This window comes from Carcharodon carcharias, chromosome 7 (assembly GCF_017639515.1).
Source record: "Carcharodon carcharias isolate sCarCar2 chromosome 7, sCarCar2.pri, whole genome shotgun sequence".
NCBI lineage: Eukaryota > Metazoa > Chordata > Chondrichthyes > Lamniformes > Lamnidae > Carcharodon > Carcharodon carcharias.
Window position 1 is genome coordinate 169,616,940 of NC_054473.1, and position 26,502 is coordinate 169,643,441.

Sequence of the window (26,502 nt, forward strand, 5' to 3'; positions counted from 1 at the left end):
CATAATTTACATTATAACTTTATTAAAATTTTTGAAACCCTGCATGAAACCTCATCCCGTCGCTGGATGAGGTTTCATGTTTTATCTATTAGCTGCCGGGGCCTCTGGCCTGACCACCAACCTTAAGCTTGGACAGGCAGGTCCTTTAATTGTTTAAATGATCCTGTCAACGGCCTCAATTGACCATTGACAGGTCAGCGGGCCCACAGCTGATTTTGCTGCCTCCCCACCTTCCTAAAATTTTAAATGGTGCAGGATGATGTTGGGGGTTCCGCCCAATGTCATCCCGCATCATTTTACGCGTCGGCGAGCAGGCCCCGCCCCCTGCTCGCCTACGGCAAAATTCTGCCCATAGACTTCCACAGTAAAAGAGGCCTATCAACTGAAACAGCATGGCTTTGGGCACCTGGCACTGGTTTTAACACTGTGATATGGTTACTGATCCCATTTTGAGGCTGTAACCTAAGGGTAGACAAAGGCAATGAAAATCATCCCTGATATCACATGTACAATAGGTGGAATTATTGTAATTATTCACAAAGTTATGAAAATGGATCATATTTCCTTAGCAATATTGGGTACTATGAAAACCAAGTATTCCTGCCCCTCAAAGTTGCTACAAGTTCATAGGGAGGGATTTAAAACTGAAGATCTAATTCAGCCAGCATGACAAATTGTGTGACCATGCTTAAGGCTATTACTACATTGAAAAAATGCAGGTGTGCGTTTTCTACTTTGTGTCATATAAACAATTTGAAATGTATACCCAAAAGCCTGTCAAGAGAATAGCTGTAAAGTTATGAGCCTACATCATAGTTTGTACAAATCTAACATAATTTATTCAGCTAAACTATCACATCAAAGTTACAATGCCCTGTAGAACAAATGAATTTGATGAGTTCAACTGAATGCCCCCTAAAGGACTGACCAAGTTACATTTTCTCTCCCATCACAAACTGATTCATTCATTTCAGTTTACTTCCTTTTTTAAAATTCCTTGGATGTGGGTGCCCATCCTGAATCATTCTTGTTCAGACAGCATTGAAGAGTCAACCACATTGCTGTGGGTCAGGAGTCACTTGTAGACCAGGTAAGGACAGGAGATTTCCTTCTCGAAAGGACATTAGTGAACAATTGGCAATAATACCATGGTCCAGATGTTTATGAGTTCAGGTTTCACCATCTGTTGTGGTGGCATTTGAACCCAGGTCATCAGAACATTACCCTGGGTCTCTGGAATACTAGGCTAGTGACAATATTACTATGCCACCACCTCCTCCTATAGCAGACTCCTGGCCTAATTCTAGCTCTCTGTTGTTTATTTCAATGTGATTTTGCTCACCATTTTGCCAGCACTTAACAGAGCACTTATGCCTCTCACTTTTCCAGGTTTGCTTTAGTTTCTTTTATTATATGGTGTAATTGTCATTCTCCCTTTTCCTATAGTTGTACCTTCCTCTTTTCCAGTAATGTTGAATATGTTTTTGCAGTATTCGCTAACACTTTCTGCACTTGCCTTGGCAATTCAAGCAATAATTTCATCAATAACTGAACTCCTGTTCTATGTTCCTTCAGTAACTCTAAAAATTCAATTGTTCCCAAATTGATGTCAAAGTCATTTTGTAATCATTGCCTGGAACTTGACAAAAGTTTCTCTCTTAAGAGATTTTGATTTTCCCATGAATATTTGATCTGATTAGTTCTATTATTAGAATATTCCCAAATTTGCCCTAGATTATTTCGCTTTAAATATTAATTTAACCTGAAAGTCATTGGTGATTCAGTCAAATGCTAATTTGCATGCCCGGTTATTTTGATTTTTATTTTAGTCTTCTTTGTCAAGTTATATATCAATCTGTTTCCCTAATTTATCTTTATGGCAATGAATCTATCTTTATGGTTTGTTAATTTCTCTCATTTGGTTTGTTTTCTCTCAATATTTTAAAATCTTTTTTTTGTTGATTTTCCCATTCCAATCAATTGATCAGTCAGTCCCTCCTCCTTCCTCCCTTTTCCATGGAACTTTCTGTTTTTTTTTGTTGAAATACTATTAGTAAACAGTATAACTAATTACTGGTATATACTGTTCCCTGCTTGCTGATGTTTGATAGAGTTTCAAATCTGTTTCAGCTCCATTTGGGATTTATTTATCATGTATGAGTTCTTGAGTACTGCTGAATACATAAATCTTTCTGCACATTGATCTTAGAATTGCTCTTTTATTTTCAATTTAACTACTGCAAAATATAGGTCATGCTTGATGTACTGTATGAATAAACACTTGCTGGTAATATCGGTCCTCCTTTTGATGTAGCTGTAGCTTCCACCGCATGGGGAGGTGATGGCCTGTTGGCATTGTCACTGGACTAGCATTATACAGACCGAAGGTAATTCTCTGGGGACATGGGGCAGGATTTTTCATAAGGTGGGCTGGCTCGGCGGGAACGGACAGGGCCGGGCACGGAGCCAATTGCCGCCCGCGATCAGCTGCGCGCTGCCATTTTACGCGGGCGGGCTAATTAAGGCCCGCCCAGAGTAATAGGTGGCCGGTAGCTCTCAGTGCTACCTGTGCGGGTGGGAGGAGGAGGGAGAGTCGGGGCCAGCGCCGACTGTGTCACATGAGTTGGGACATGTTTTTATATTAATGAAGATGTACTTATTTAATAAAAGCTTTAGGAAACCTCATCCCACTCGTGGATGAGGTTTCCTCAAAAACACGAAGGCCGCTTGGCCTTTTCGCCTGCCCACCAACCTTAAGGTTGGATGAGCAGCGTTAACAATGACCTTAATTAAATCCTTAATGGCTTTAATAGGCCGTTTACATATCAGCAGGCGCCCACCGACCAAAACATCACTGCTCAGCATGATGACGTCGGGACACACGCCCAACGTCATCGTGTGCCATTTTAAGTGTCTGCATGTCGGGCCCACCCATGCATGCACACGGAAAAACCCTGCCCATGGGTTCAAGTCCCACCACAGCAGCTGTTGAAATTTGAATTCAATAAAAATCTGGAATTAGCCGTCTGATGATGACCATGAAACCATTGCTGATTGTTGTAAAAGCCCATCTGGTTCTTTCATTCCCTAATTTTAGTTCCCTAATTCCCCGTCATTACCTGGTCTGGCCTACATGTGACTCCAGACCCACACTGTTAAATGCCCTCTGAACAAGGGTGGACAATAAATGCTGGATTAGCCAGTGGTGCCCACACAATGAATGAATAAAAAAATCACCACACATCCATTCACTCAAAATTTTAGATTTCAGGGTTGCCTACCACTTTCTTCCACTTACACGCCAATTGTGTACTAAAATATTTTCATTTTCAGTATTCTGGTCACATGGGGATTATACAATAGCCCATTTTAAGAGTGCTGTTGAGGTAACTCCACAAATAGATAATGGGAAAAGTTGCCTACAGAGCATGAATGTCTCAGCCAGGTAGACACACTACAATTGACTATATTGGCCTTCATTTTGGGAAGAGAAAAATGAATCATGCATCCTGCTCCTGAGCACTGTCCAGTGACTACTGCACATGTAGGAAATGCGAGGCCAAATCACCCTGCCTTATGGCTAAATAGCCTGCCAGCAGTCACTTTCCAGACTCACGCATGAGCTACTTGAGGAGACAAAATGAAAGAAAAATGCTTCTCCACATGACAGCTTCTAACCTAACTTTATGGGTCTTTAGTCCCATGGTAGGTGAGGGTTGACTCTTAGTTATCCTAGCAAGCCATTCAGTTGCATAAAACCAGTACAAAAAATGGACTGCAACAGGTAAAGATGAAGACCTGCCACATCTTCTTAAGGCAACTAGGGATGGGAAATAAATGCAACTGTTTTCATCGGTGCCCAGGTCCTGGGAATGTATAATAAAAAAATTATAATCCAGTAAAGAATTATAATCCAGTATTATTCTTTGATTAAATTATCTTTCTCCTATCAAATTTGAAGACAATGGCCGGGATTTTCCAACCCTGTCGCTGGTGGAACCCGCTGCAGGTGAGGCGGTGCCCCAGCCAGAAGCCCATTGGCTTGCAGCGGGACCGGAATATCCCAACAGCGGACGGGTGCAGAAAACCCCAACCAATGGGCAGGATTTTCCCCTCGGTGATTTGGGAGCGGGGCCTGGTCGCCGAGGGGAAAATGACGCGGGATGACCCCGACGTCATCCAATTGAGGCCATTGACAGGCTTATTAAGATAATTAAAGACCTGTTCGTCCAAGCTTAAGGCTGGTGGGCAGGCCAGGAGCCCCAGCGGGCTCCAGATTATTCATGAAACTTCATCCACCGGCGGGATGAAGTTTCATGTCTGTTTTTTTAAACATTTAATAAATTTTATGTGTTTATTATTAACATTTCCTATCTCGTGTGACATTGTCACATGAGGGGGACATGTTAATAATTTCAATATTTATCAATTTTTAGACTTTACTTACCTGTCACGAATCTCCCTGAGACAGCACTTGGCCTCAGGGAGCAGTGCAAAAGAGTGCACTTTGACAGATGGGGATTCCCTCCCCCACCCCCCACCACCCCTCCCCACCCCCCGCACAGGAAGCACATAGCACTTCCTCTCAGGCAGGCCGCTGGGCGGGCCTTAATTGGCCCGCCCACTCAAAATGGCAGTGGGCCCCATTTCGGTAGCGGGGGTCAGGCTGTCCGCCTGCTGCTGAGTCGGTGGGGCCTGCCCGCCAACCCAGGGCAAAATTCTGCCCAATATCTCTTAGATTGATGCCTTATATAATATTGTAAAATCATCAGAAAGTATGTGTCATCCATTATAGCTGCTGACAGAAGCAAAGCTCATGTAAATTCCTGCTAGTACAAAGGAAAACAGATTTGATTACCTCTACTAACTTTTTGATGCCTACTGACTTCAAAAGTGCATGAGACTCCTTCAGCAAGTGATGGTTGGTTCAATATTTGTATTTTTGCATACTTTGGAAATTCTGCTTCTCGTCAATATCTTGTCAAAGCTTCGCAAGGAACAGAAATGACATGTGAACCCTCACTACTGGTGATCACGTTGAGGATGATAATGATGATGATAATGAGATCCCATACAAAAATGAAGGATAACAATTTGGGAAAATCCAAACACTAGTACAAAAGAAAACAGATTTAGTTATCTCTCCTAACCTTTTGATGTCGACTGACTCCTAAGTAAAGTATATTGTTCTTGGCGATCATGTTGAGATATAACGATGATGATAATGATATTCTGCACAAAAATGAAGCATTGCCATTTGGAAAAAACTAACATTTTGAAGTCTGGTTTCCTCCAGTTGACTCCTACTTTCCTCATCTTTCCTTTTCAAGTTAACATGTAATAAGCAATTGACTTCAAATAAAATAATTCCAAATGCTGTGAAAACATTTGTGGAAAGCAGCAACTCTTTTTGGCGTGTTAGTTGAATAGGAATGAAGAAGTGTGCTCAAATCTGGCAAGGTCAAAAATTTCATGATTTGACCTGGCCATGATTGGGGGCACATAAAGATTTGTAGAAATTGATACCGTGCATCATTAGCCATAACTGTGAGAAGAATAATGCATGAAGCTCCTTCAGCAAGTGATGGTTGGTTCAATATTTGTATTTTTGCATACTTTGGAAATTCTGCTTCTTGTCAATATCTTGTCAAAGCTTCGCAAGGAACAGAAATGACATGTGAACCCTCACTACTGGTATTCCATACAGATGTTGCGCATTGATATGAAATATTGAGGTGAGATAGCTTTACATTTTATTCAATCCAATTCTTGGATTGAATCTGAAAGCCTCAGTTAATCACTGTTAACTTTTGAACTATTATTTCAGTCATGACCTTGCAAAAGCTGACAGCTTCATCGCATCTGTCCAAGTTGCAGATAATGAACTTTGGGCCTTGGATAAAGGATATGAAACTAAGTTGATCACAAAAGTCATTATGAGGTCCAGATGATGAAGATTGACATTTGGCGCTTGAAACCTAAAGACATTGCTACGTTTAAAATACATTCTTAACTGTACATGTAAAGGTGGCTGTTTAAACCCGTTAAAGCCTCTGATTTTCTTCTGTCCTTTTTCTATCCCTAGAGTTGGCTTTCTCCTTTAACGGTTGAGGTATTTTGTTTACAATTTAAACTGACTAAAAACACATAGTTTTGGTTTTACTTTTAGTAGTGCACAGGCCAGCTTGCTAACACAGGTAGTTCACTTCTGCTTTTGTATCTAGGTTAATAGAATAGCTGTTTAAAAACAGACATTTTTGCAACATTAATTATATACTTAAAATTCCCTGATTGCACATAGCCAGCAACCTTCTAAACAGCTTCATTTTATTTATTGCGTAATACACTATAAATTTGTATGTGCTGGCTTCATATCTGATATCACTCTTCGGAGAATGATTTCTTATTCCATTTCAAGACCCCTGAAATTAAATGTTACGGTCAATGACTAATAGAATTCCTAAAAGGTTACAAAAACAAATCATTACAACCGGGGTGTCAAAGTTTTTTTTCTCCTTTATGAGAATGCCATCATAAAAATTAATTTGTGTTCCACAAGTATTGGGATTGGCATTTAGCTGTGTAGCTAACATCTTCTAAAATATAAGAGCAGCAACAGTATATCTGACAGTTACATCTAATAAGGTGACTCAAAAGTTCTCAGATGAACACTGGTTTTAACCTTTAATTAGATGTATAAAAGTATGATTAACAGTGATTTTTACTGTCTCTATGGTAACTTCTGAGTTTGACAATTCTAACTGCATTTTGTTAGTGAATATTTTTATCATCTTATTTACTAAATTAGGTGGATGCTTTTCCCAAGAGATGACTGCCCAAATGCTAGCCTGTTTGTAATATGACTTCTATTATAAAGGACATATAAATTGGACACATAAAAAACTCTACTGTCCATGTCCTAACTCGCACCAAGTCCTGCTCACCTACCATCCACATTGGCTCCTAGTTAAGCAATGCCTTGATTTTAAAATTCTTATACTTATTTCCAATGGAAGACATTCGCCCCATCGGAGGGAAAAGTTCAGGAGTGGGCATGTGCGGGCGCACCACTGATCGGTACCCCCAATCAGGGGCCCGCCGCCATTTTACGTGGGAGGGCCAATTAAAGCCTGTCCAGAGTGACGTGCGCCAGGAAGCGTTATGTGCTCCCTGTGCGGTTGGAGGGGCGGGGGGGGCTGATTCAGCTGCGCCCCCACCAATCTGAAAATTGAAATGACGCGGGCCAGCGTCGGGAGTTCTGCCCGTTGTCATCCCGCATCATTTTACCTGTAGGCGAGTGGGCCCCACCCCCCACTCGCTGACCTCAACATCCTGCCCCAAATCTCTGCATGATCTTGCTCCTCCCTATCCCTGTCATCTCCTCCAGTACCACAACCCTCCAAGATATCGGCACCACCCTCTTGTGCATCCCCTGATTTTAATCATTCCATTATTGGTGTCCATGCCTTTGGTTTTCCTTTATTCTTTCATGGGATGTGGGCATTGCTGGCTTGGACAGCATTGTTACACACCCCTAATTGCCCTTGAGAAGGTGAAGGTGAGTTACCTTCCTGAACCACTGCAGCCATGGGGCGTAGGTACACCCACAGTGCTGTTAGGGAGTTCCAGGATTTTAACCCAGCGACAGTGAAGGAATGGTGATATAGTTCCAAGAAAAAGTGGTGTGTGGCTTTGAGGGGAAATTGCAGATGGTGCATCTGATGCCCTTGTATTTCTAGGTGGTAGAGGTTGCGGGTTTGGAAGGTGCTGTCAAAGGAGGCTTGACAAATTGCTGCAATGCATCTTGTAGATGGTACACATTGCTGCCACTGTGAGTTAGCGGTGGAAGGAGTGAATGGTTAAAGTGGTGGATGGGGTGTCGATCAAGTGAGCAGCTTTGTCCTGGATGCTGTCGAGCTTTTAGAGCATTGTTGGAGCTGCACTTATCCAGGCAAGTGGAGAGTATTCCATCACACTCCTGACTTGTACCTAGGCCTCAAGCTCTGGTATTCCCTCCCTAAACCTTTCCACCTCTTAGCCTGCTTTACTCTTTAAGACAGTCTTTTAAACCTACCTTTTTGACCAAGCTGGCCTATTGTGGCTCAATATCATAGTTTGTTCCTGTGAAGCACCTTGGGGTGTTTCATTGTGTTATGAGTACAATATAAATACAAGTTGTTATTATTGTTCTATTTACTGAATAAAACACAAGGAATATCCATGGTTGGTCATTCTCTACCAGAATAGACGTATTTATTACTTAATTCCTGCTGTTAGTTCTCATTGGTTAGAAAACTTAATTAAGGACTCATGTGCTGACATATGAGGCAATTCTTTCTTGCTGGCCAGATCTATGAAACAGAAATCAAATGAAAATTTCAAAATATTTCAGAAATCAATTTAAATGGAAAAGAGGTAGAGGGTCTTACAATATCTAAATTTAATAAGATGGACATACACAGTAACATCAAAGACAAATTTCAGCCATTACAACTGTTGTCAATCTTATGGGAAACAACTAACCTGAATGGCCACAGATCTTGCTGCAGAGACTTTGTTTTGAGTGTACGGGTCATATCCTGCACATTAACCTATGTTGATATCATTTTCATTCTACAATTGCCGGTCAAAATTTCTGGACAAAGGAAAATGCTACCAAGCTTTTGTTAAAGCAGTGAGTTATTTGCATGTATTTTGTGCTATTTAAGCCTTAGATCAGTATTGCATTAATATCACTATTGCTTTATTTGATTAATTACATTTAAACAAGTTCTTCTGCAGACAGTAAAAATTTTACCAGTTTCTCTTAAGTAAATATCGCATTATGTAAACATGCCCACGAATCAAGCAAATTAAAGTTGCATTTCTAAATTCCCTACCACTTCCAAAGTTTGCTGTTAATCGCATGATTATTGCCACTGATTACACACAGTTTTTATTTTTTTTCTTGCTGAGAGTAATTTTTGTAGGGTGCAATAAGAGGGTGAAGTGGAGCTATCTGATCATGAAATTCTCAGATAAGAGTTGGGGCAGGCAACTCCAGAATGACTGTGGAGGTGCTGGGTGTGAATGCAGGCTGTGCACAAGGCCTGCATCTGTGCTCCAGCACTGTATTTAAATTTAAAAGAAAAGAAAACATCCCTCCAGCCCTCACCCCTAACCTTCCCCTCACCCCCAAACACTCTTTATGCCCATCCATGCCAATATATGCCCACCCATAACCCCACCCACCCCATGGCCTCTCATACCCCCATGCCAACTTAGTGCCAACTCTTTCCACCCCATACCACCCCCACCCATCACTTTTGCCCTTATCCCCTCCATGTCAACTCACTCGTACCTTTGACAGTTCCTTGACAGCTTGACACTTCCTGGACAGCTTGAAAATTTATTGACAGCTTGACAGTTTCCTCATAGTTTGGACAGCTCCTGGACAGCTTGACACCTCCTAGACAGCTTGATGGTTCCTGGACTGTTTTACTCTTTCTGGACTGCTTGACTATTTCTGAACAGCATCACACTTCCTGGACTGATTGACAGTTCATAGATAGCTTGACAGTCTCTGCGTAAGTTCGTGAGTTTGTGCGTAAGAAGTGCATAATCATTTTTAATTCTAACAACCCCAAAGGGTGCCTTACCACTCCCAAAGGGTGCCTTACCTCTCCCAAATGTGTCCTGGGATGCTATCCAAAAGGATACCTTAACTATCCTAAGGGATACCCTAGTTATCCAAAGAACCCACCAAGATCAGACTCCTCTTACCTGGTCTGTTCTGTGTACTCCTGGATTCACACAGCTAGGGTTCAAAGATATGAAGTCAGTGGGGGCAGCTGGTGATTTAAGTGGCCAGCTGCCTCCATGAATTGCGCATGTGCAGACCCCTGCCTGACACCAGTCCTGCTCCCATGAAGATGGGATATGCAGAGTTCGGGAGTGGGACTTAGACATTTCAGCCATTTCCAAGATTTTTGCCACATCAGAGAATCTCTCCGTCATGGTGAAAATCTGGGCCTAAATCTTTGTTGGAGACACCATCCTCACTGCCAATGAATCTGGGAAAAATATTCTGAAAAAAAATGATGAAGGAATGGTAGCTGCTACACCGTTTTAAAATAGCTTGCCTAAAAGTATAGGATCTGTGGAAACAGTTTACCAATTTACTAATTCCTGCCTACTGCAACATATGCCCATTTCAGGGCCACCACAGGAAGTCTCAGAAATCCTGAGGCTACGTAAAACAGCTGAAATCCAGGGAACCAGGTTCTGCTCCTTTTTCTAGTCCTTTGTACCCAATGGCCACAGCCTGGGAGAAGGGCCTGGAGAATCATCCCTAAAAGCTGTTGGAGCTTTGTGATAATGCGATGGTACGAGACAACTGACCATGGAGCAACCTGAAGATTCAAACCTACACTCTCAACATAACTGTTTGATGCTCTCTTCATGTAGTGAGGCATAAAATGGTTAAAGACCTCCAAGCTTATGGACGGAATCATCCCAGAATTGCACTAAGTGTGGTGGCATGCGTGAAAAATGACATTTCACCCGCCAGCCGCAGTGGTGGGTTTTCACGCTGTATCGTCCACTTCCCACCTCATTAATTATGCAGCCACAGGAAACACGCCATTTTGTTGGTGGGCAACCTCTGAATCGCCTGCCACGCTGTTACCTCACTGTGGGTACCATATCTAAACAGCAGCTGCGCACACAGTTCTCAATGCTTGCAGCACAAGACTGGTCCAGTGAATGCATGGCCCCAAAAGCCAAGAAGAGTTCAGTGACCCGTCACTGGAATGCCTTTTGGAGGCCCATTGTGGTGCCCTCCACCCCCCACTCTGGCTGCAGGAAGTCTAGCAATCTCACCACTCCAGCTAGGGAGGTGGTGGCACAGGTGGTCAGTGCCAATGCTGCATGGAACAGGTCGGCCATCCAGTGCAGAAAGAGGATGAATGACCTCATCCGTGTTGTCAGGGTAAGGCAACCATCTCATCACTCTAAGCTCACACATTCACTGGCACTCATTCGCTGCCAGCTCAGGGGCCATCACCCCTCACTCTCATATACATCCTCACATCTCCCTCTGGCCTCATCTCCTCTGATGACTGCCTCCTCAGGCCTCATCATCTTGAGGCCACTTGCACAGATCAACATATGCCCCCACACACACAGTCGACAACTGTGTTCAAAGGGAGCACAGGTCAAACAATTAGCACGGCAGTGTTGTAGCTGTATCTCCGACCTGTGCTCCCTTTGAGCACTGATCACCTCTGGCAGTTCAGAAGCGCTGAAATAACCTAACAACTTTCTGTTGATTTACTGTCCCTAGAGATTGTGAGCCTTTAAATAGCTAACAGAAGATCCTGGAATGTAAAGATGTCTGTTTTAAACTAGGGATGCTTTCAGCATATTATTACCTAAGCAGTCAAGGATTTTGCATGGTAACAGGAGATGCCTTTATAGCTGTGTCATCCTTAAACCTAAGGCAGATCAAGTCATCTGGATATCGTCACACAAATCATGTGTCCTGTTCTTATTCAGAACTTTGAGCTTTTTTCCCCCTGAAATATCAGTAATGCAGCAGTGAAATAAATCATTAAGACTTTCTACTTCATCATCAAACTGATTGCTGCAATCTGTTGTGTATCTCCTGAAGATGCCCAGAAACAGATTGCATTTTCTTTTCCTGTTGCTATGTAACCTGGATTCATATCGTACAGTTCAAAGAATAATAATCTTTTCTTGACCTAAAGCATAAATTGAAGAGATGACTTCTAGATCTCCTGGAATCTACTGTTAGTGGCGCTCCTGCTATATTTCACCCAAACACATACATTTCTGATGTTTTTTTTTTCATTCAGATGCTACCCATTTAACTCTCTTGGCAGTCAAACAACTTAATTTGGCTGTACCATCTGCAGTCATGGGAAATAAATCTATCTAATCCTTTAGCAGACCTGATTAATCCATCTGTCTGAAGTTGTGGCAGAATTGTTTCAATCCATCAACAGTAGCGATGCATCAATTAACTAATAAAGGCAGACCTTCCTGATTATTGGATTGCCCGAGTTACAAGAATATAGGAAAGTCAGTGGGGCTGGTATGTACATCTGTGAAGGAGACCATCAATTTCCCTTTTATCACAGTTACTACTTTGCATTTTCAGCAGAAATACAGTAGCAATTCAGCAGGTATGACTAGAATGCTAAGTAGAAGTGGAGAAAAAAATGAATGCACAGAATGGCTTATAAATCATGAATAAGCTGCAGATTCTTCTATCAAAGTTCTGATGTTAAGTCACATAATGTTATGTTGCATTAGGTTACATTACATTGCATTATATAGCCAAGACAAAAATGACCATCAGACACCCATTTTTGATATGCAATCAAATATGGTTCTTACAAATTCATCAAAGTCAGCAAAGCAGATAAGTGCTTAGAACAGAGAGAACATTCAGGAGACTTGCAGAACTGCTTTTACAGAGGTTCTTCAAATCATCAGCTCTGATCTTTTGAAGATTGGATCCTTCACAATACAAATAGTGGTGTTTGGTACAAAAGCTGGAAGCTATGCTAAACTTGTATAAAGCTCTAGTTAGCCCTTCAACTAGAGCGTTGCAACCAGTTCTGGTCACCGCACTTTAGAAAGAATATGAAGATCCTTGAGAGGGTGCAGAGGAGATTTACTAGAATGACGAGGGATTTTAGCTACAAGGTTAGGTTGGAGAAGTTAGGGCTTCTTGGAGCAAAGGTTATCGAGGGGAGGTTTGATAGAGTTGGACAAGGCAATACAGGTATATTTAAGGTAGGCAAAGAAAACCTGTTCCCATTAGCTGATGGTACAAGGACTAGCCAGGAACTCAAAGTTAAGGTTTTGGGCAAGAGATGGAGGGGAACCTTTTATGCAGTGAGTGGAGATGACCCGCAACTCACTGTCTATGGAGGTGGTGGAAGTGGAAACAATGAATAATTTTGAAAAGAAACCGGATAGGCACTTGAGAGAAATAAATTGACAGAACTGCAGGAATAGAGCAGGGGAATGGACAGCATTCCAACAAGCCAGCATGAACTTGATAGATTAAATAGCCTCCTTCTTCCGCAGTCATGGCTCTTTGACTCCATGGCTGGAATTTTCCATCCCCATTGGCATTGGACATCATGGCGGGTATGAATGGACAATATGGCGGGAAGGCCAAAAATTAGTTTCACGATGTCATGAAACCAGTTTGCGATTATCGCTCCACCTGTCAATGGTGGGCCACCTGTCCCACCACCAGACATTGTGAAAATCATTTAAGTACATCTGCATATCATTATAAGGCCTGCTATCTGGAATCATCCCCCCATGCTGGATCATCCAGGCACATCACTGCCGATGTATTTCACAACTGTACATAAGTGACGTGCACCTGATGAGCTGCACTTCGCTCGGGACTTCAAGGTTTGTTTGCCCACCTTTCTTTGGAGACCACTCACGGTCATCGCAGGCAGCACCACATCACTTTTAGGGGGGCTCATGGGCAAGTCTCTGCCCACCAGACCAGCTGTAAGGTGGGGTGGCTTTTCAATGACTGCAGGGCGAGGTCTTGCTTGGGAAAGGGGGGGAAGTGGCCTCAGGCAAGGGAAGAGACAGCAGGGTGAGAGCTGTACGGGAGAATGGGGTTATCCTGGGGTCTGTCTGGGGGCACATGTTTATCTGTACAAGGGGCCTCAAGATGCTGAGGAGGTAGTCTCCAGAGGAGATGAAGTCAGATGGTGATGAGAGGGTATGTATGGGAGAGTGAGTGGTGATGTCCTTTGAGCTGGCAGTGAGTGAGATGCCAGTGAATGTGTGATGGCCTTGCGAGTGTGTGAATTTAGAGTGATGAGATGGTTGCCTTACCCTGGTAGCATGGATGAGATCATTCATCCATTTTCTGCACTGGATGGCCGACCTCTTATGTGCAGCATTGGCACTGACCACCTCTGCCACCACCTCCCAAGCCGGAGTGGTGAGACTGATGGGCCTCCTGTGGCTAGAGTGGGGGTAGAGGACATCACGGTGGGCCCCGATGATGTCCAGAAGGCATCCCAGTGATGTGTCACTGAATTGGGGGGCCTCACTCTTCTTGGTTTTTGGGGCCATGTCTTTACCGGAGCAGTCCTGGGCTGCAAGCATTGAGAAGTGTGCACGCGGCTGCATTTTAAATATGGTGCCCTGCATGGGGAAGCAGCAAGGTAATGGCGTGGCAGGATAATTGGAGGCCACCAACCAGCAAGACAGCAGGTTTCCTGTGGCTGAGATGGGAATGGGATGAAATGGCGCAAAAAGCCGCCATTGCAGCCAGTGGGTAAAATGTCCTTTATCCCCCTCACTACCATACTTAGAGCAAATCTGGGCTGATTCCACCACATGACTCTATAAACAAGGGCATGAGATTCAGGTCTTTTTGTGAAGAGCTAAGTAAAAAAGAAGTCTTTCACCAAATTCCAAGCACAGAATAAAGAGGTCATTGTGACACTGCTATTAGTTATGGGTTATAAAATGGAGATTAGAGATTTACACTCAATTTACAGTAAGACAAGAAATGCAGGAGCCCCAAATGGATATCGTAATGTGCATGTGCCCCTGTGATATGGTAGAACCATGTGCGACGCTGAAATTTTATTTTCCCATTGTGAGTATCTTGTGGCATTTGCTTTACACTTGTTTCTGTTGCTTTGTATGGAATCTTCCTTCTTGTTCCTCCTTCAAGGCGAAGATGACCATGTTCACTATATGTGGTGTTTGGTAGGGTTCCAGTGGGTACGTAGGTGACTGCTAAGGCCCATCTGTGCCCAGAGGTTTCTGCTGCAAATAGCACAGGATACCACAGAAGGCAGAGTTTTGGATGAGCTGCCAACTTAGAATTTCCTCCTTTGCGTTTTCTCACTGTTTCTGATGTGTACTTGCTTTTGGAGGAGGCTGTATCGTTTTTGATTTGGTCATGTTATGTGCAGCGATTCTGGTCAAACTTCTCTCAGGACTCCAAGTCAACATCAAAACTCCAAAGTGAGGCCTTTGTGCGCACTCCAGACTCAAGCCCTCTGTAGAAGATTCGCTTTGGTAAGCAATTGTCAGGCAACAAGGCCAGCCCAACTCAGGTGTGAACGTCTCAGTGTGGCTTGGGTACATGGCATGCCAGCTCAGGCAATCACCTCAATCTTACTGCTCCTCCAAATGAGATTTGATATTTTAAATGCAAGTATTTTCTCTCAAGTACTTTAACAGTAGAAATGAGGGGACTGAGCAGTGCAGTGGTTCCATACATTGTGCTTCCAACTCTAGAAGCTGATATCAATAAGTCCAGAATGATGGGGCCACAATCGCCTATTCCTTCATGCTGTAAGTGGTCACTGACTTTTGGCAGTCTCAGCCCAGCTATGGTTGTTGTGTTTTTGAAACACTTCGCTGCACACAATTCAGCACATTTTGGCAGTCTCCCTTAGACATCTCACAAGAATGACTGAGATTAGAAATTAGGCCAGTGCAGTGGGGAATGAAATAGAATATGCTGGAAATACTCAGCAAGTCAGGCAGCATCTGTGTAGAGAAAAACAGATTTCCAGCTTCAGCAGTATTTTGATTTTGTAGTAGCGCAGCAGGCATTTACTATACAGGATTAAGTATATCACTTAGGAAGAATAGAAGCAGCTGTACTTGGCATCTTGCCTTGGAATGCTTGATGTGGGAATGCTTGATGGTGACACCTGAAGCCCATGGTGGAAAAGATTTCCAATACCCAGGACTGACACTTCTCACCTTGATTCGCGTCAGCAGTTGATAAGAGCTTTACACCTAACATTGTACCAGGTGTGACTACGGTCCTGGTCCAAAAGTCAAATTTACTTGAACTTGGTTATTTGATCAAGGTGAGTTGCATTTAATTAACTCAGGCTGATTTCCTTTAAAAACATAAAAGCTTTGTGCACTTTAATGTAGAATGTGGAAGTGAGCCCAGTGTTCACTTATTCTGTTGATTTTACTTCAGTGGCTTGTATGTGGGTTTTAAGTTCCACGACCTGATAATTTGTTCAGTTCAACATCTGATATGACAAGAGCAAGGAGGTTATGATGAATTTTTATAAGAAACTGGTTAGACCTCAGCTGGAGTATTGTGTACAGTTCTGGGCACTACACTATAGGAAGGATGTGAATGCATTGGAGAGAGTGCAGAACAGGTTCACGAGAATGGTTCTAGGGATGAGACACTTCGGTTATGAGGAGAGATTGGAGAAGTTGAGACTGATTTCCTCAGAGAGGAGAAGGCTAAGAGGAGATTTGACAGAAGTTTACAAAATTATGAGGGGCCTAGACAGAGTAGATAGGGAGAAACTGTTCCAGCTCGTAAATGGATCTAGAACCAATGAGCGCGGTTTTAAATTGTTTTGCAAAAGAAGCAAATGGGAGGCGAGAAAAAACTTTTCCACACAGTGAGTAGTTAGAGTTTGGAACGCACTGCCTGGAAGTGAGATGGAGGCAGGTTTGATTGAGGCATTCAAGAGGCATTGGATGATTATATAAATAGAAACAATGTGCAGGGTTACAGGCGAAAGGCAAGAGGTTAGAATTAAGTCAAAATGCTCAGAGAGCCGGTGCAGACACAATGGGCCGAATGTCCTCCTTCTACCCATAACGATTCTGTGACCAATTTACAGTTTTGCAACAGCTAGGTTTTTCCTAGCTATAATAGAGATATTTATTACACTGGATTCCATCAAATATAATCTTGTTGGTACACTCCTATTGAAATGGAACAAGTGGGATAGTGCCTTAATACACTTGCACTGGCTAGAAAAGAGCAGCACTTTCTCGATGCTAAACATCCTCTGAACGCCTACAATAAGGCAGGTGGGAAATGCACACAAATTACGCACCAGAAGTACAGAATCTTCCATGTTAGGGAAGGCCTCAAGATCAGCGTACAGTACCTATACCTAAAATAGGCATTGTCTCTGCATGTGCGAATACAAAACCTAAGGCCTGTTTAAGACCCTCATTGCAAGGTTAATTTGAAAAGACAAGTTTAGATGCAGCCTAACAAGTGGCCCTTAAAGCCCACCTGTTAGATCGCAGCCAGGAAGACAATCTTTTAAAAAATAAAACTTTAAAATGAAAATTAACTGAAATTGGAGCCTTCCCAGGGCATAGCTGAGTACTCACAAAGTGGCCACATCTATGATTTTGTTTTGTAATAGTTAGGGGTTAGTTTGACCTTTATGTAATTATGCAGTACAGCTTTGTCCTGAATGTTATAATTAGACATTTGGTGAGCTGTAATCCTTTGGCAGTTGCTAGTTATTTAATTCTACAACTGTACCTGTCTTATTAGATACCTTGCGAGAGCAGGAAGATAATTTTTTTAATTATCCAACGGGAAAGGGTTAAATATATTTTCAAATTTTGCTGTGACTTGTCTCATGTCTTGTTATTGGAATAAACTAGCACATGAGATAAGGCAACACATCACATAAAGTAAGCTTCACAAAACGGCTTATTTTTTCTGATTCTATTTTATGCCATCTTCTCCTATGTTTATTCTGGAGCTAGAATATACAACATCGGATGCGCACAATTATTGGTGCTACCATGTTGAAATTTTTGAAATGATATACTCACAGTTTAGTTCACATAATTTGCAATATAACTTGTTTGAGGCAAGTGCATTTGCTCCAGGAATATAACAAACAAGCTCAACCTTAATTTGGCTGAAGCTTTTACAAAATTGAATTGTGAAGCAATCCTTTTCAATTTGGTTCATATTGGAAATAATTCACCTGGAAAGTTGCTTTTAATTCTTCCCCCATTCACCAGGCCAAAACTGGGCCTGTGGTTAAAAACAGTTGGGTTAATTATTCACTTGGAACCTGAACTTACCTACTTTCCCAAGACTCTGCCTAAGGTAAGCAGGAAGCTCATGACTTCCTGAAAATCAGTGTCCTATCATATCAATATAGCTTAATTTTAATGGGGTCCTAGCTGGTTAAGCAGCCATGTTAAAATAGGTTTGGTAACTGGTGGGAAGGACGAAGAGGCCTCCCAGCCAGGTTAAAAAGTTTCCTTAGTAGGACCAGGAGGAGTAGTATAGTCCTCTGAGCGCATGAAAAATCTCAGCTTTCCATGTCCCAGAGCACCCCCAACCTTTCATTCCCATGAGACCTTCCCAAAGATCAAAGTGAATCTTTTTAGTTTCTAGTGTTCCAGCGCTCTGCTCCTTCTCTCCCAATCATATAAAAAACTTTGTCTCTTCCTTTCAGCTGCTAAGGAACGCAAGCTTCAACAACTCATTAATACCAACGCCCATCCAGGACCCTCCACCCCTTCCCGTCCCTCTAACCCTATCCTATCTTCTAATCCCAGCTCTTGCTGTGTATTCACCATACCCCCTGATCTTCCCCTCTCTGATGCTGAGCGTTCAGTACTTAGCAAAAGACTCAGTTTCATACCCTTATGCCCTCACCTCAATGAATTTCGGGCTCAGCACGATGCTGAACTCTTCTTCCGCCGCCTTCATCTCCGTGCTCACTTCTTTGGGTAGGAGTCCTCCCCCATTCCACAAATCCTTTCCCAGCCTCCAGTATTCTCTATCCACCTGGACCCTTCCCTCTAGCCTCTTACCTGCTCTTAATCTTTTCATTGAGAACTGTCGATGTGACATCGGCTGTCTCAATTTCTCTGCTCCTCTCACCCACTCCAACCTATTTCCTTCTGAACTTGCCGCACTCCAATATCTCAGGTCCAACTCTGAGTTTGTTATCAAACCAGCCGACAAGGGTGGTGCTGTTGTTATCCGGCACATTGACCTCCACCTCGCAGAGGCTGAGCGTCAACTCGCAGACACTTCCTCCTACCTCCCCCTAGACCATGACCCCAACACCGAACATTAAGCCATTGTTTCCAAGACTGTCACTGACCTTATCTCCGCTGGAGATCTTCCCTCCACAGCTTCCATCCTAGACAGCCCACTTCGACCTCCTTCCCAAAATCCACAAACAGGACTGTCCCAGTAGACCGATCATGTCAGCCTGTTCCTGCCCCATGGAACTTATTTTTTCCTATCTGGACTCCGTTCTCTCTCCTCTTGTCCAGTCTCTTCCCACCTACATTCGCAATTTCTCTGATACCCTACATCATAACAACAATTTCCACTTCCCTGGCCCTAACCGCCTCCTCTTCACCATGGACATCCAATCCCTCTACACCTCCATCCCCCACCAAGATGGTCAGAAGGCTCTCCGCTTCTTCCTTGAACAGTTGCCCAGAAAATCCCCTTCCACCACCACTCTCCTCCATCTGGCTGAACTTGTTCTCTCACTGTAGAATTTCTCCTTAAACTTGTCTCACTCCCTCCAAATAAAAGGTATGGCTATGGATAGCGCATGGACCCCAGTTATGCCTGGTCTCCTTATGGGTTATGTGCAACATTCTTTGTTCCCATCCTACTCACAACTCTTTCTCCGGTACATCGATGACTGTTTCGGTGCTGCTTCATTTTCTTGCCTGGACCTGGAAAAATTGATCAATTTTGCTTCCAATCTCCACCCCTCCATCACTTTCACATGGTCCATCTCTGACACTTCCCTTCCCTTCCTTGACCTCTCTGACTCAATTTCTGGTGATAGACTGTCCACCAATATTCATTACAAGCCCACCGACACCCACAGCTATCTCAACTACAGCTCCTCACACCCTGACTCCTGTGAGGACTCCACCCCATTCTCTCAGTTCTTTCGTCTCCGTTGCATCTGTTCTGATGTTGCCACTTTCCAAAACAGTGCTTCCCACATGTTTTCCTTCTTCCTTAACCGAGGTTTCCCACCCACGGTAATTGACAGGGCCCTCAACCGTGTCCGACCTATCTCCCGCACCTCTGCCCTCACACCTTCCTCTCCCTCCCAGAACCATGATAGGGTCCCCATTGTCCTCACTTTTCACCCTACCAGCCTCCACATTCAAAGGATTATTCTCTGCCATTTCCGCCAACTCCAGCATGATGCCATCATCAAACACATCTTCACTTCACCGCAACCCCACCGCCCCGCAACCCCCCCTCCCCCCCAACCCCAACCCCGGCATTCCGTAGGGACCGTTCCCTCCGGGACACCCTGGTCCACTCCTCCATCACCCCCAACGCTTCATCCCCTTCCCATGGTACCTTCCTATGCAATCGCAGAAGGTGCAACACCTGCCCCTTTACTTCACCCCTCCTCACCGTCCAAGGGCCCAAACACTCCTTTCACGTGAAGCAGCGCTTCACATGCACTTCCCTCAGTTTAGTCTACTGCATTCATTGCTCCCACTGTGGTCTCATTCATTGTTTTAGCTCCAGCTTTTAGCCTATTTTCGATCTTTCTTCCCCCATCCCACCCCCACTAGGACCATCTGTCACTTTCCAGAGTGCTTACCCTGGTCCGGCCATTAACACATATTGCTTTCTTAATGTCACCATTAGTACATCCTTTAGCCAGTACAACCACCATTAACAGCTCTTTGACCTTTTGTTTATGACAGCTTTTGCCAGCTCTCCTTTGCCTCCACCTATCGCTGGCCTTCTATCCAGCTTCACCGATTCCACCCCCCTTAATCAGCATATATTTCACGACTTCTCTACCTCCCTTTAGATCTGAAGAAGAGTCATACGGACTTGAAACGTTATCTCTGTCTCTTTCTCTCCACAGATGCTGTCAGATCTGCTGAGTTTTTACAGCATTTTTTGTTTTCGTTTCAGATTTCCAGCATCCGCAGTATTTTGCCTTTATTATATAAAAAAGGTAACTGAGGTGAATCTTCATGGAGAAGGTATATTTAATAGAATAAGAAGCTTTTTGCTGAAAAGAAATACCTTTTGCAATATATAACCTAACAAATAACTAGCAATATAAAACAATGTTTAAGGAAAGCACATCTCTTTCCATGAAAAGAAAGACTTGGGATGGAAACTACATTTGAAGCTAAATTTATAACTATCTACTTTGCATCATCATGTCCTGTTAAGACCATTGCAGCAGTATGATATACCACTGCGGTGAGGTTATTGAATCCACTGCTGACAGAAGACCAATTGCTGAATTGACATTATCAGTTATACCAGTTGCCTTTATGACACAGCTGGCAGGATTTCCCTTTGTTCATTATACAACAGACACAATGAAAGCATCCACATAATTTGATTAAAAGCAAAATATTGTGGATGCGGGAAATCTGAAACAGAAACAAAAATTGCTGGAAAAACTCAGCAGGTCTGACAGCATCTGTGGAGAGGAAGACAGGGTTAACATTTCGAGTCCAAACATAATTTGATTGTTAGGTTTTTAATAGGTACGGGTCTGAAGGGGATGTAACCAAGGAGAAGAAATAGAATTAAGATCAGTCACGACCTAATTTAAACAGGTTTAAGGGGCTGAATAGCCTGTGCCTGCTCTTATGTCTTTCAGTAAGCAAGCCTGCAATTTACTGTGAAAAGCAACAGTGTAAAACAAAATTGCCAACCACATAATGTTGACATTTTTAGTGACTACTTACAGAGGACCAGAATAACTTTCTGTGAGTCACTTGATCTTGATAATGTGTAACATATAAGACTGCAAAGTCACTGGCTTCTCACTTGTTTCTTTTTTAATTAAAAAGTATAAGTATTAAAGCAAACAGTATAAAGTTGCAGAGGTGAGATGGAGCCTTGGTAGGATTTGAAAATTAGAACAGGGAATTTAAATTAAATGCGCCGAGAACTTGTGCCGTATTCTAACTGAGGCTGAACCAAAGAATTGTACAAATTCAGTGCCCCTGATGAAAAAAATTAGAATCTATTTGTCTTTTTATAAAAGCCTTTTCTTATTTCACTCCCATGTTCAAAAATTTACAGGGATGATTATGACCACACATCACTGGTGGAAACTGGGCAAGAGGGCAGTTAAAATTGGCAAGTTACTTAATTTAATTCCCAAACCTTATTTGTATGTCCCAACATTGGCTGGGATTTCCCGGCCCCGAAAGTCAAAGTACATTTTGCTGGGTTGCCAAATTTTCTGTCCTGCCCATGACAAGTCCCACCAGGATTGGGCTCAGAAAATCCTGGCCAATGACTCCCAACCTGAGGGAATCATCCACCTTCTGGCAGGCGGAAGTTAAAATTTGTTGGGGGTGGGGGATCATGGAAACGGTTCCAGTTATGAATGTGCTAATGAGTAAGTAGCCAGGATGAAAACCATGTGACTGGCAGATATTGTTCCGAAGAGCTTTCAGTTTAGCTAGCAGCATGTAGTGTGAAGAAATTGCAGCTGTACTTTCCTGTTATCAATAGCTGTTGAATCTTAGTAGTAAATCTGTCTGCTGATCAGTCCAGTACTGTATCTTTGAATAAGCTGAATCTATGTTTAGTTTACCAGAGAAGCCATAGCTTCTCTGTATTCTGGTCACCATTTGAGAGAAAAGAGCTATAGGATTGAGCACTGAAACATCCTGTAGCCTGAGCAACCTTTTCCTCATCACTAACTCTTTCTGTTCTTTTATGTTTAATACTTTAAATGATACATTGATAAAATGTTTATATTTGAAATTATTGAATAAGGCGCAAAGAAGATTTACAGAATGATCCCAGGAATGAGGTACTTCAGGGACTTTGGAAGTTGGGATTGTTATCTTTAGAGCAGAGAAGGAAGAGGAGAGATTTAATATAGATGTTTAAAATTATGAGGGGTTTTGATGGTGTAAATAGGAGGAACTGGGCAGAATTTAGTTTTCTTTCCTGGAAGCGGGCTGAGAGGCGGTGTCTGTGTACAGGGGTGGGAAGGCGTTCCATGGCGAGCCTGTCACCTTCCCGAGTCCCACCAATTAAGTCCGGGCTGGGAAGGCTCAAGGCCAGACTTCCCTTCAAGAGTCCAGCTGGGGCCCTTAAAAAGCCAACTAAGGGCTACATACGAGTCTCAGCTCACCGCCACTGGCATTCAACCAGCAGTGGTGGGGGGTGTGCAGGATCACGGCGTGGGGACAAACCACCTGCCCTGCCCTGGAGGACCTGCCAGTGGCCTGAAGGGGCGGATCCTTCTGCTCAGGTACCCTGTGCCAATGAAAGAACCCACTATGGCCAAGGGCCATCCCTCACAAAGAACCGCCCTTTGTCTTTAGAATCAGGGAAACATAGAAAGTTTATGGCACAGAAAGAGGCTACATAGCCCATCATGTCTGCTCCAGCTGAAAAACAAGCCATCCAGCCTACTTTCCAGCATTTGGCCCATAGCCCTGCAGGGTACGGCACTTGGGGTGCATATCCAGACAACTTTTAAAGGAGTTGAGGGTTTCTGTCTCTACTACCCTGTCAGGCAGTAGGTTCCAGACCCCCACAACCTTTAGGGTTTCTTCATCTTCCTTCTAATCTTTCTGCCAATTACTTTAAATCCATTTTCCCCGAGTCACTGATCTTTTTGCTAACGTAAATAGGCCTTTCCCAACCACTCTATCCAGACCCCTCACAATTTTGTACATCTCCATAAAATCTCCCCTCAGCTCCCTCTGTTCCAAGGAGAACAACGCCAGCCACACAATCTTTCCTCATAGCTGCAATTTTCCAGTCCTGGCAACATTTCATAAACTTCCTCTGTCCCTTCTCTAAACCCCCCCCCTCCCAAATGCATAAACAAGGTCTGCCTGACTGGCCCCAGAGAATCTGACCCATTTACTTAAGTGCGGGGGGTTCCATGGATGTTCCTACATCTGGAGCATACTGCAGTACCGGCAGTGACCACCGCTCTCGGAGCAGGGCATTTGCCCTGCAGGAACCTGGGAACCCCAACACTGAGCAGGTAAGTACCTGACTGGCTTTTAACCACGTCGGTGCACTCGAGGATGGCCGCAGCAGTGTTACTACCAGCTCGCCAACCAGTGAATGGGCCCACAGCTACGACCAAGAAATCCAGCCCAATCTTTCCATTGACAAGAGGGTTGGTAACCAGGGGACACAGACTTATGATAATTGGCAAAAGAGTCAGTGAGGAGGATAAGGAGAATTTTTCTACATTTTTCTACACAATGAAACGTTATGATCTAAACTTAACTATTTGAAAGAGTGATGGAAGCAGATTCGATAGTGACTTTCAAAAGGAAAGTGGAAAGACTTGAAAAGAAAAAAAATTGCAGCACAATGGGGAATGATCAGGGACTAATTAGATAGCTCATTCAAGGAGATAGCAGAGTCTTGATGGGCTGAATGTCCTCCTTCTATTCTTCAAGATTCTGTAATTAGAATTTGGGGCCAAATTACGAAATCACAGGGACGACTACATTTCTTTGGAAGTTTATAAATAAGGTAAGACTAAGTCTGGAGGTCCAGAGACAAGAATGAACTAGAATTAAAATTGCACCTAGGACTGAAACAACACAAGTTATGGCCACAAGAGAGGCTGACTGCCTAAATTAACTATGCACAGAAGTGTTAAAGCCATCACAAAAAGGAAACTTAAAAACATATGGGGCAGGGTTTTATGTCCTGCAGGCGGGCACATGCCTGACCTGATCTGGCACAAAATAGTGCACGGTATTTTGGTCAGCAAGCTTGCTCAAGAGTCAGCAGTGCACCCGCCGACAATTAAGAGGCCTATTAAGGCCTTAATCAATTACTTTAAACCTATTGTTCACTGCCTGTCCTACCTTACGGTTGGCGGGCAGGGGAACCAGGCAGGCAGCCTTCTGATTTTTTTTAGCAGTCCTTATCCGTGGGCAGGATGAGACTTCCGCAATCAAATAAAAAATGAATATAAACTTTTGGGCAGAATTTTTATTCTGTTTATGTTATGGTGAGCGAGTCCCATGTCGGGGCATTTTCTTCAGATTTTAAAAAGCTTTATTTTTTGGTTTTAATATTCTTCAGCTCCCTGAGGCAACTCCCCGCTTTCAGGGTGCTTTCTGTGCGAGCTCCCTGCACCAGCACTCACCCTCCTCCCGCCCCTATCCTAGCAGCGCTGAGCTTCTCAGTGTGCCTTTCATGCTGGCTGGCCGTTAGTTGGCCAGCGAGCGGGAAATCGTGGTCTGGGGCCAATCGCAGGTGGTGGACTATTTCCCGGCCACTCCTAGGCCTGGCTGCCGCTTCTGCCCAACATTCCGAAAATCCTGCCCAGGCTTTTCAATTGCACTTAAGCACAAACTGGAGAATTGAATATATAGTTTGCTAACCCATTCAGTATCCAGAGCACTTTTAACTCAGCTTTTTGTATTGGAACTATGCAGATTCATTGTTGTTGCTAACCGTCAGGCACATATCTTGCAAAGATCCAATTCCGTGGTAGCATGACTACTCAATCAAATTTACCATCCTCATTTCAGTGTGACTAAGTGTTTCTCACAATATTCCTGTCTATTCCTGTCTACCTCTTTGCGCATTCACCCTTTAGGATTTCTACATGAGAAGTAAGGTGCTCTTACATTAACAAGTGTGCAAAATCTGATCAGCAGGAAATTGTGTTACAAGAAGACTTCGATATGACCAAGAACACAAAACTGAAATGGCATTGGAAAACAAGACTGCATGGGAAAAACGTGCTGCTAAACAAAATCTTGCACTAGGCAAACAGGAAGCACCCTAACCAACTATTTAATCTCAAAATATGAAAGTTCCTTATTGTAGCATGAGGACTAATAAGAAATATTAAATCAACTTCCGATTAAACATCTCTCTTGATGTTTCAGAGACCTAAGCACACAAATCTAAGCTGATATTAACAGTGTGGTACCGAGGGAGTGCTGCACTATCATAATTGCTATCTTTCAGATGATATATCCCATCTGCCCTCTTGGATGGATGCACAAGATTCTATGGGCAACATTTTCCCCCCGTTGCGGGGGTCGGGGGGGGGGAATGTGCAGCAGCAGGCGCGGGCAGACGAGTTCCCAATCGGCGCCCCCAGTCGGGCAGCCCAATTAAGGCCCGCCCGGTGTGATGCACGCCAGGAAGCGCTATGCGCTCCCTGTGCGGGCGGGGAAGGGTTTCCCTCAGCCGGGAGTGTGGTCTGCGAGTGAAAGGGTGCACAGATCTCCCTGAGGCTAAGTGCTGCCTCAGGGAGTTCGGCTCAGATGTTAAAATTTAAATAGAGCAGAGAAAAAATTTTCACTGCCATGTCCCCTCATGTCACATGACACTGTCACCTGAGTTGGGTCATGTCCATATCTTTTATTTTGAAAAATTCTTACTTTTTTAAAATCACTCATGAAACCTCATCCCGCCCGTGGATGAGGTTTCATGCTTTTTCTAAAGGCCGCCTGACCTCCTCATCTGCCCACCAATCTTAAGGTTGAATGGGCAGGTCCATTAATTACCTTGATTCCTTTTTTTAAAGGCCTTAAGGGCCATTGACAGTTCTTCCATCTAAATGACGCACAGTGGCATCGGGAACGCCCACCCAAAATCAGCCTGTGACATTTTATGTGTCGGCGAGCGGGCCCCACCCCCACTCACCAACCGGAAGATCCTGCCCTATGACACTATTTAAAAGAAAAGAA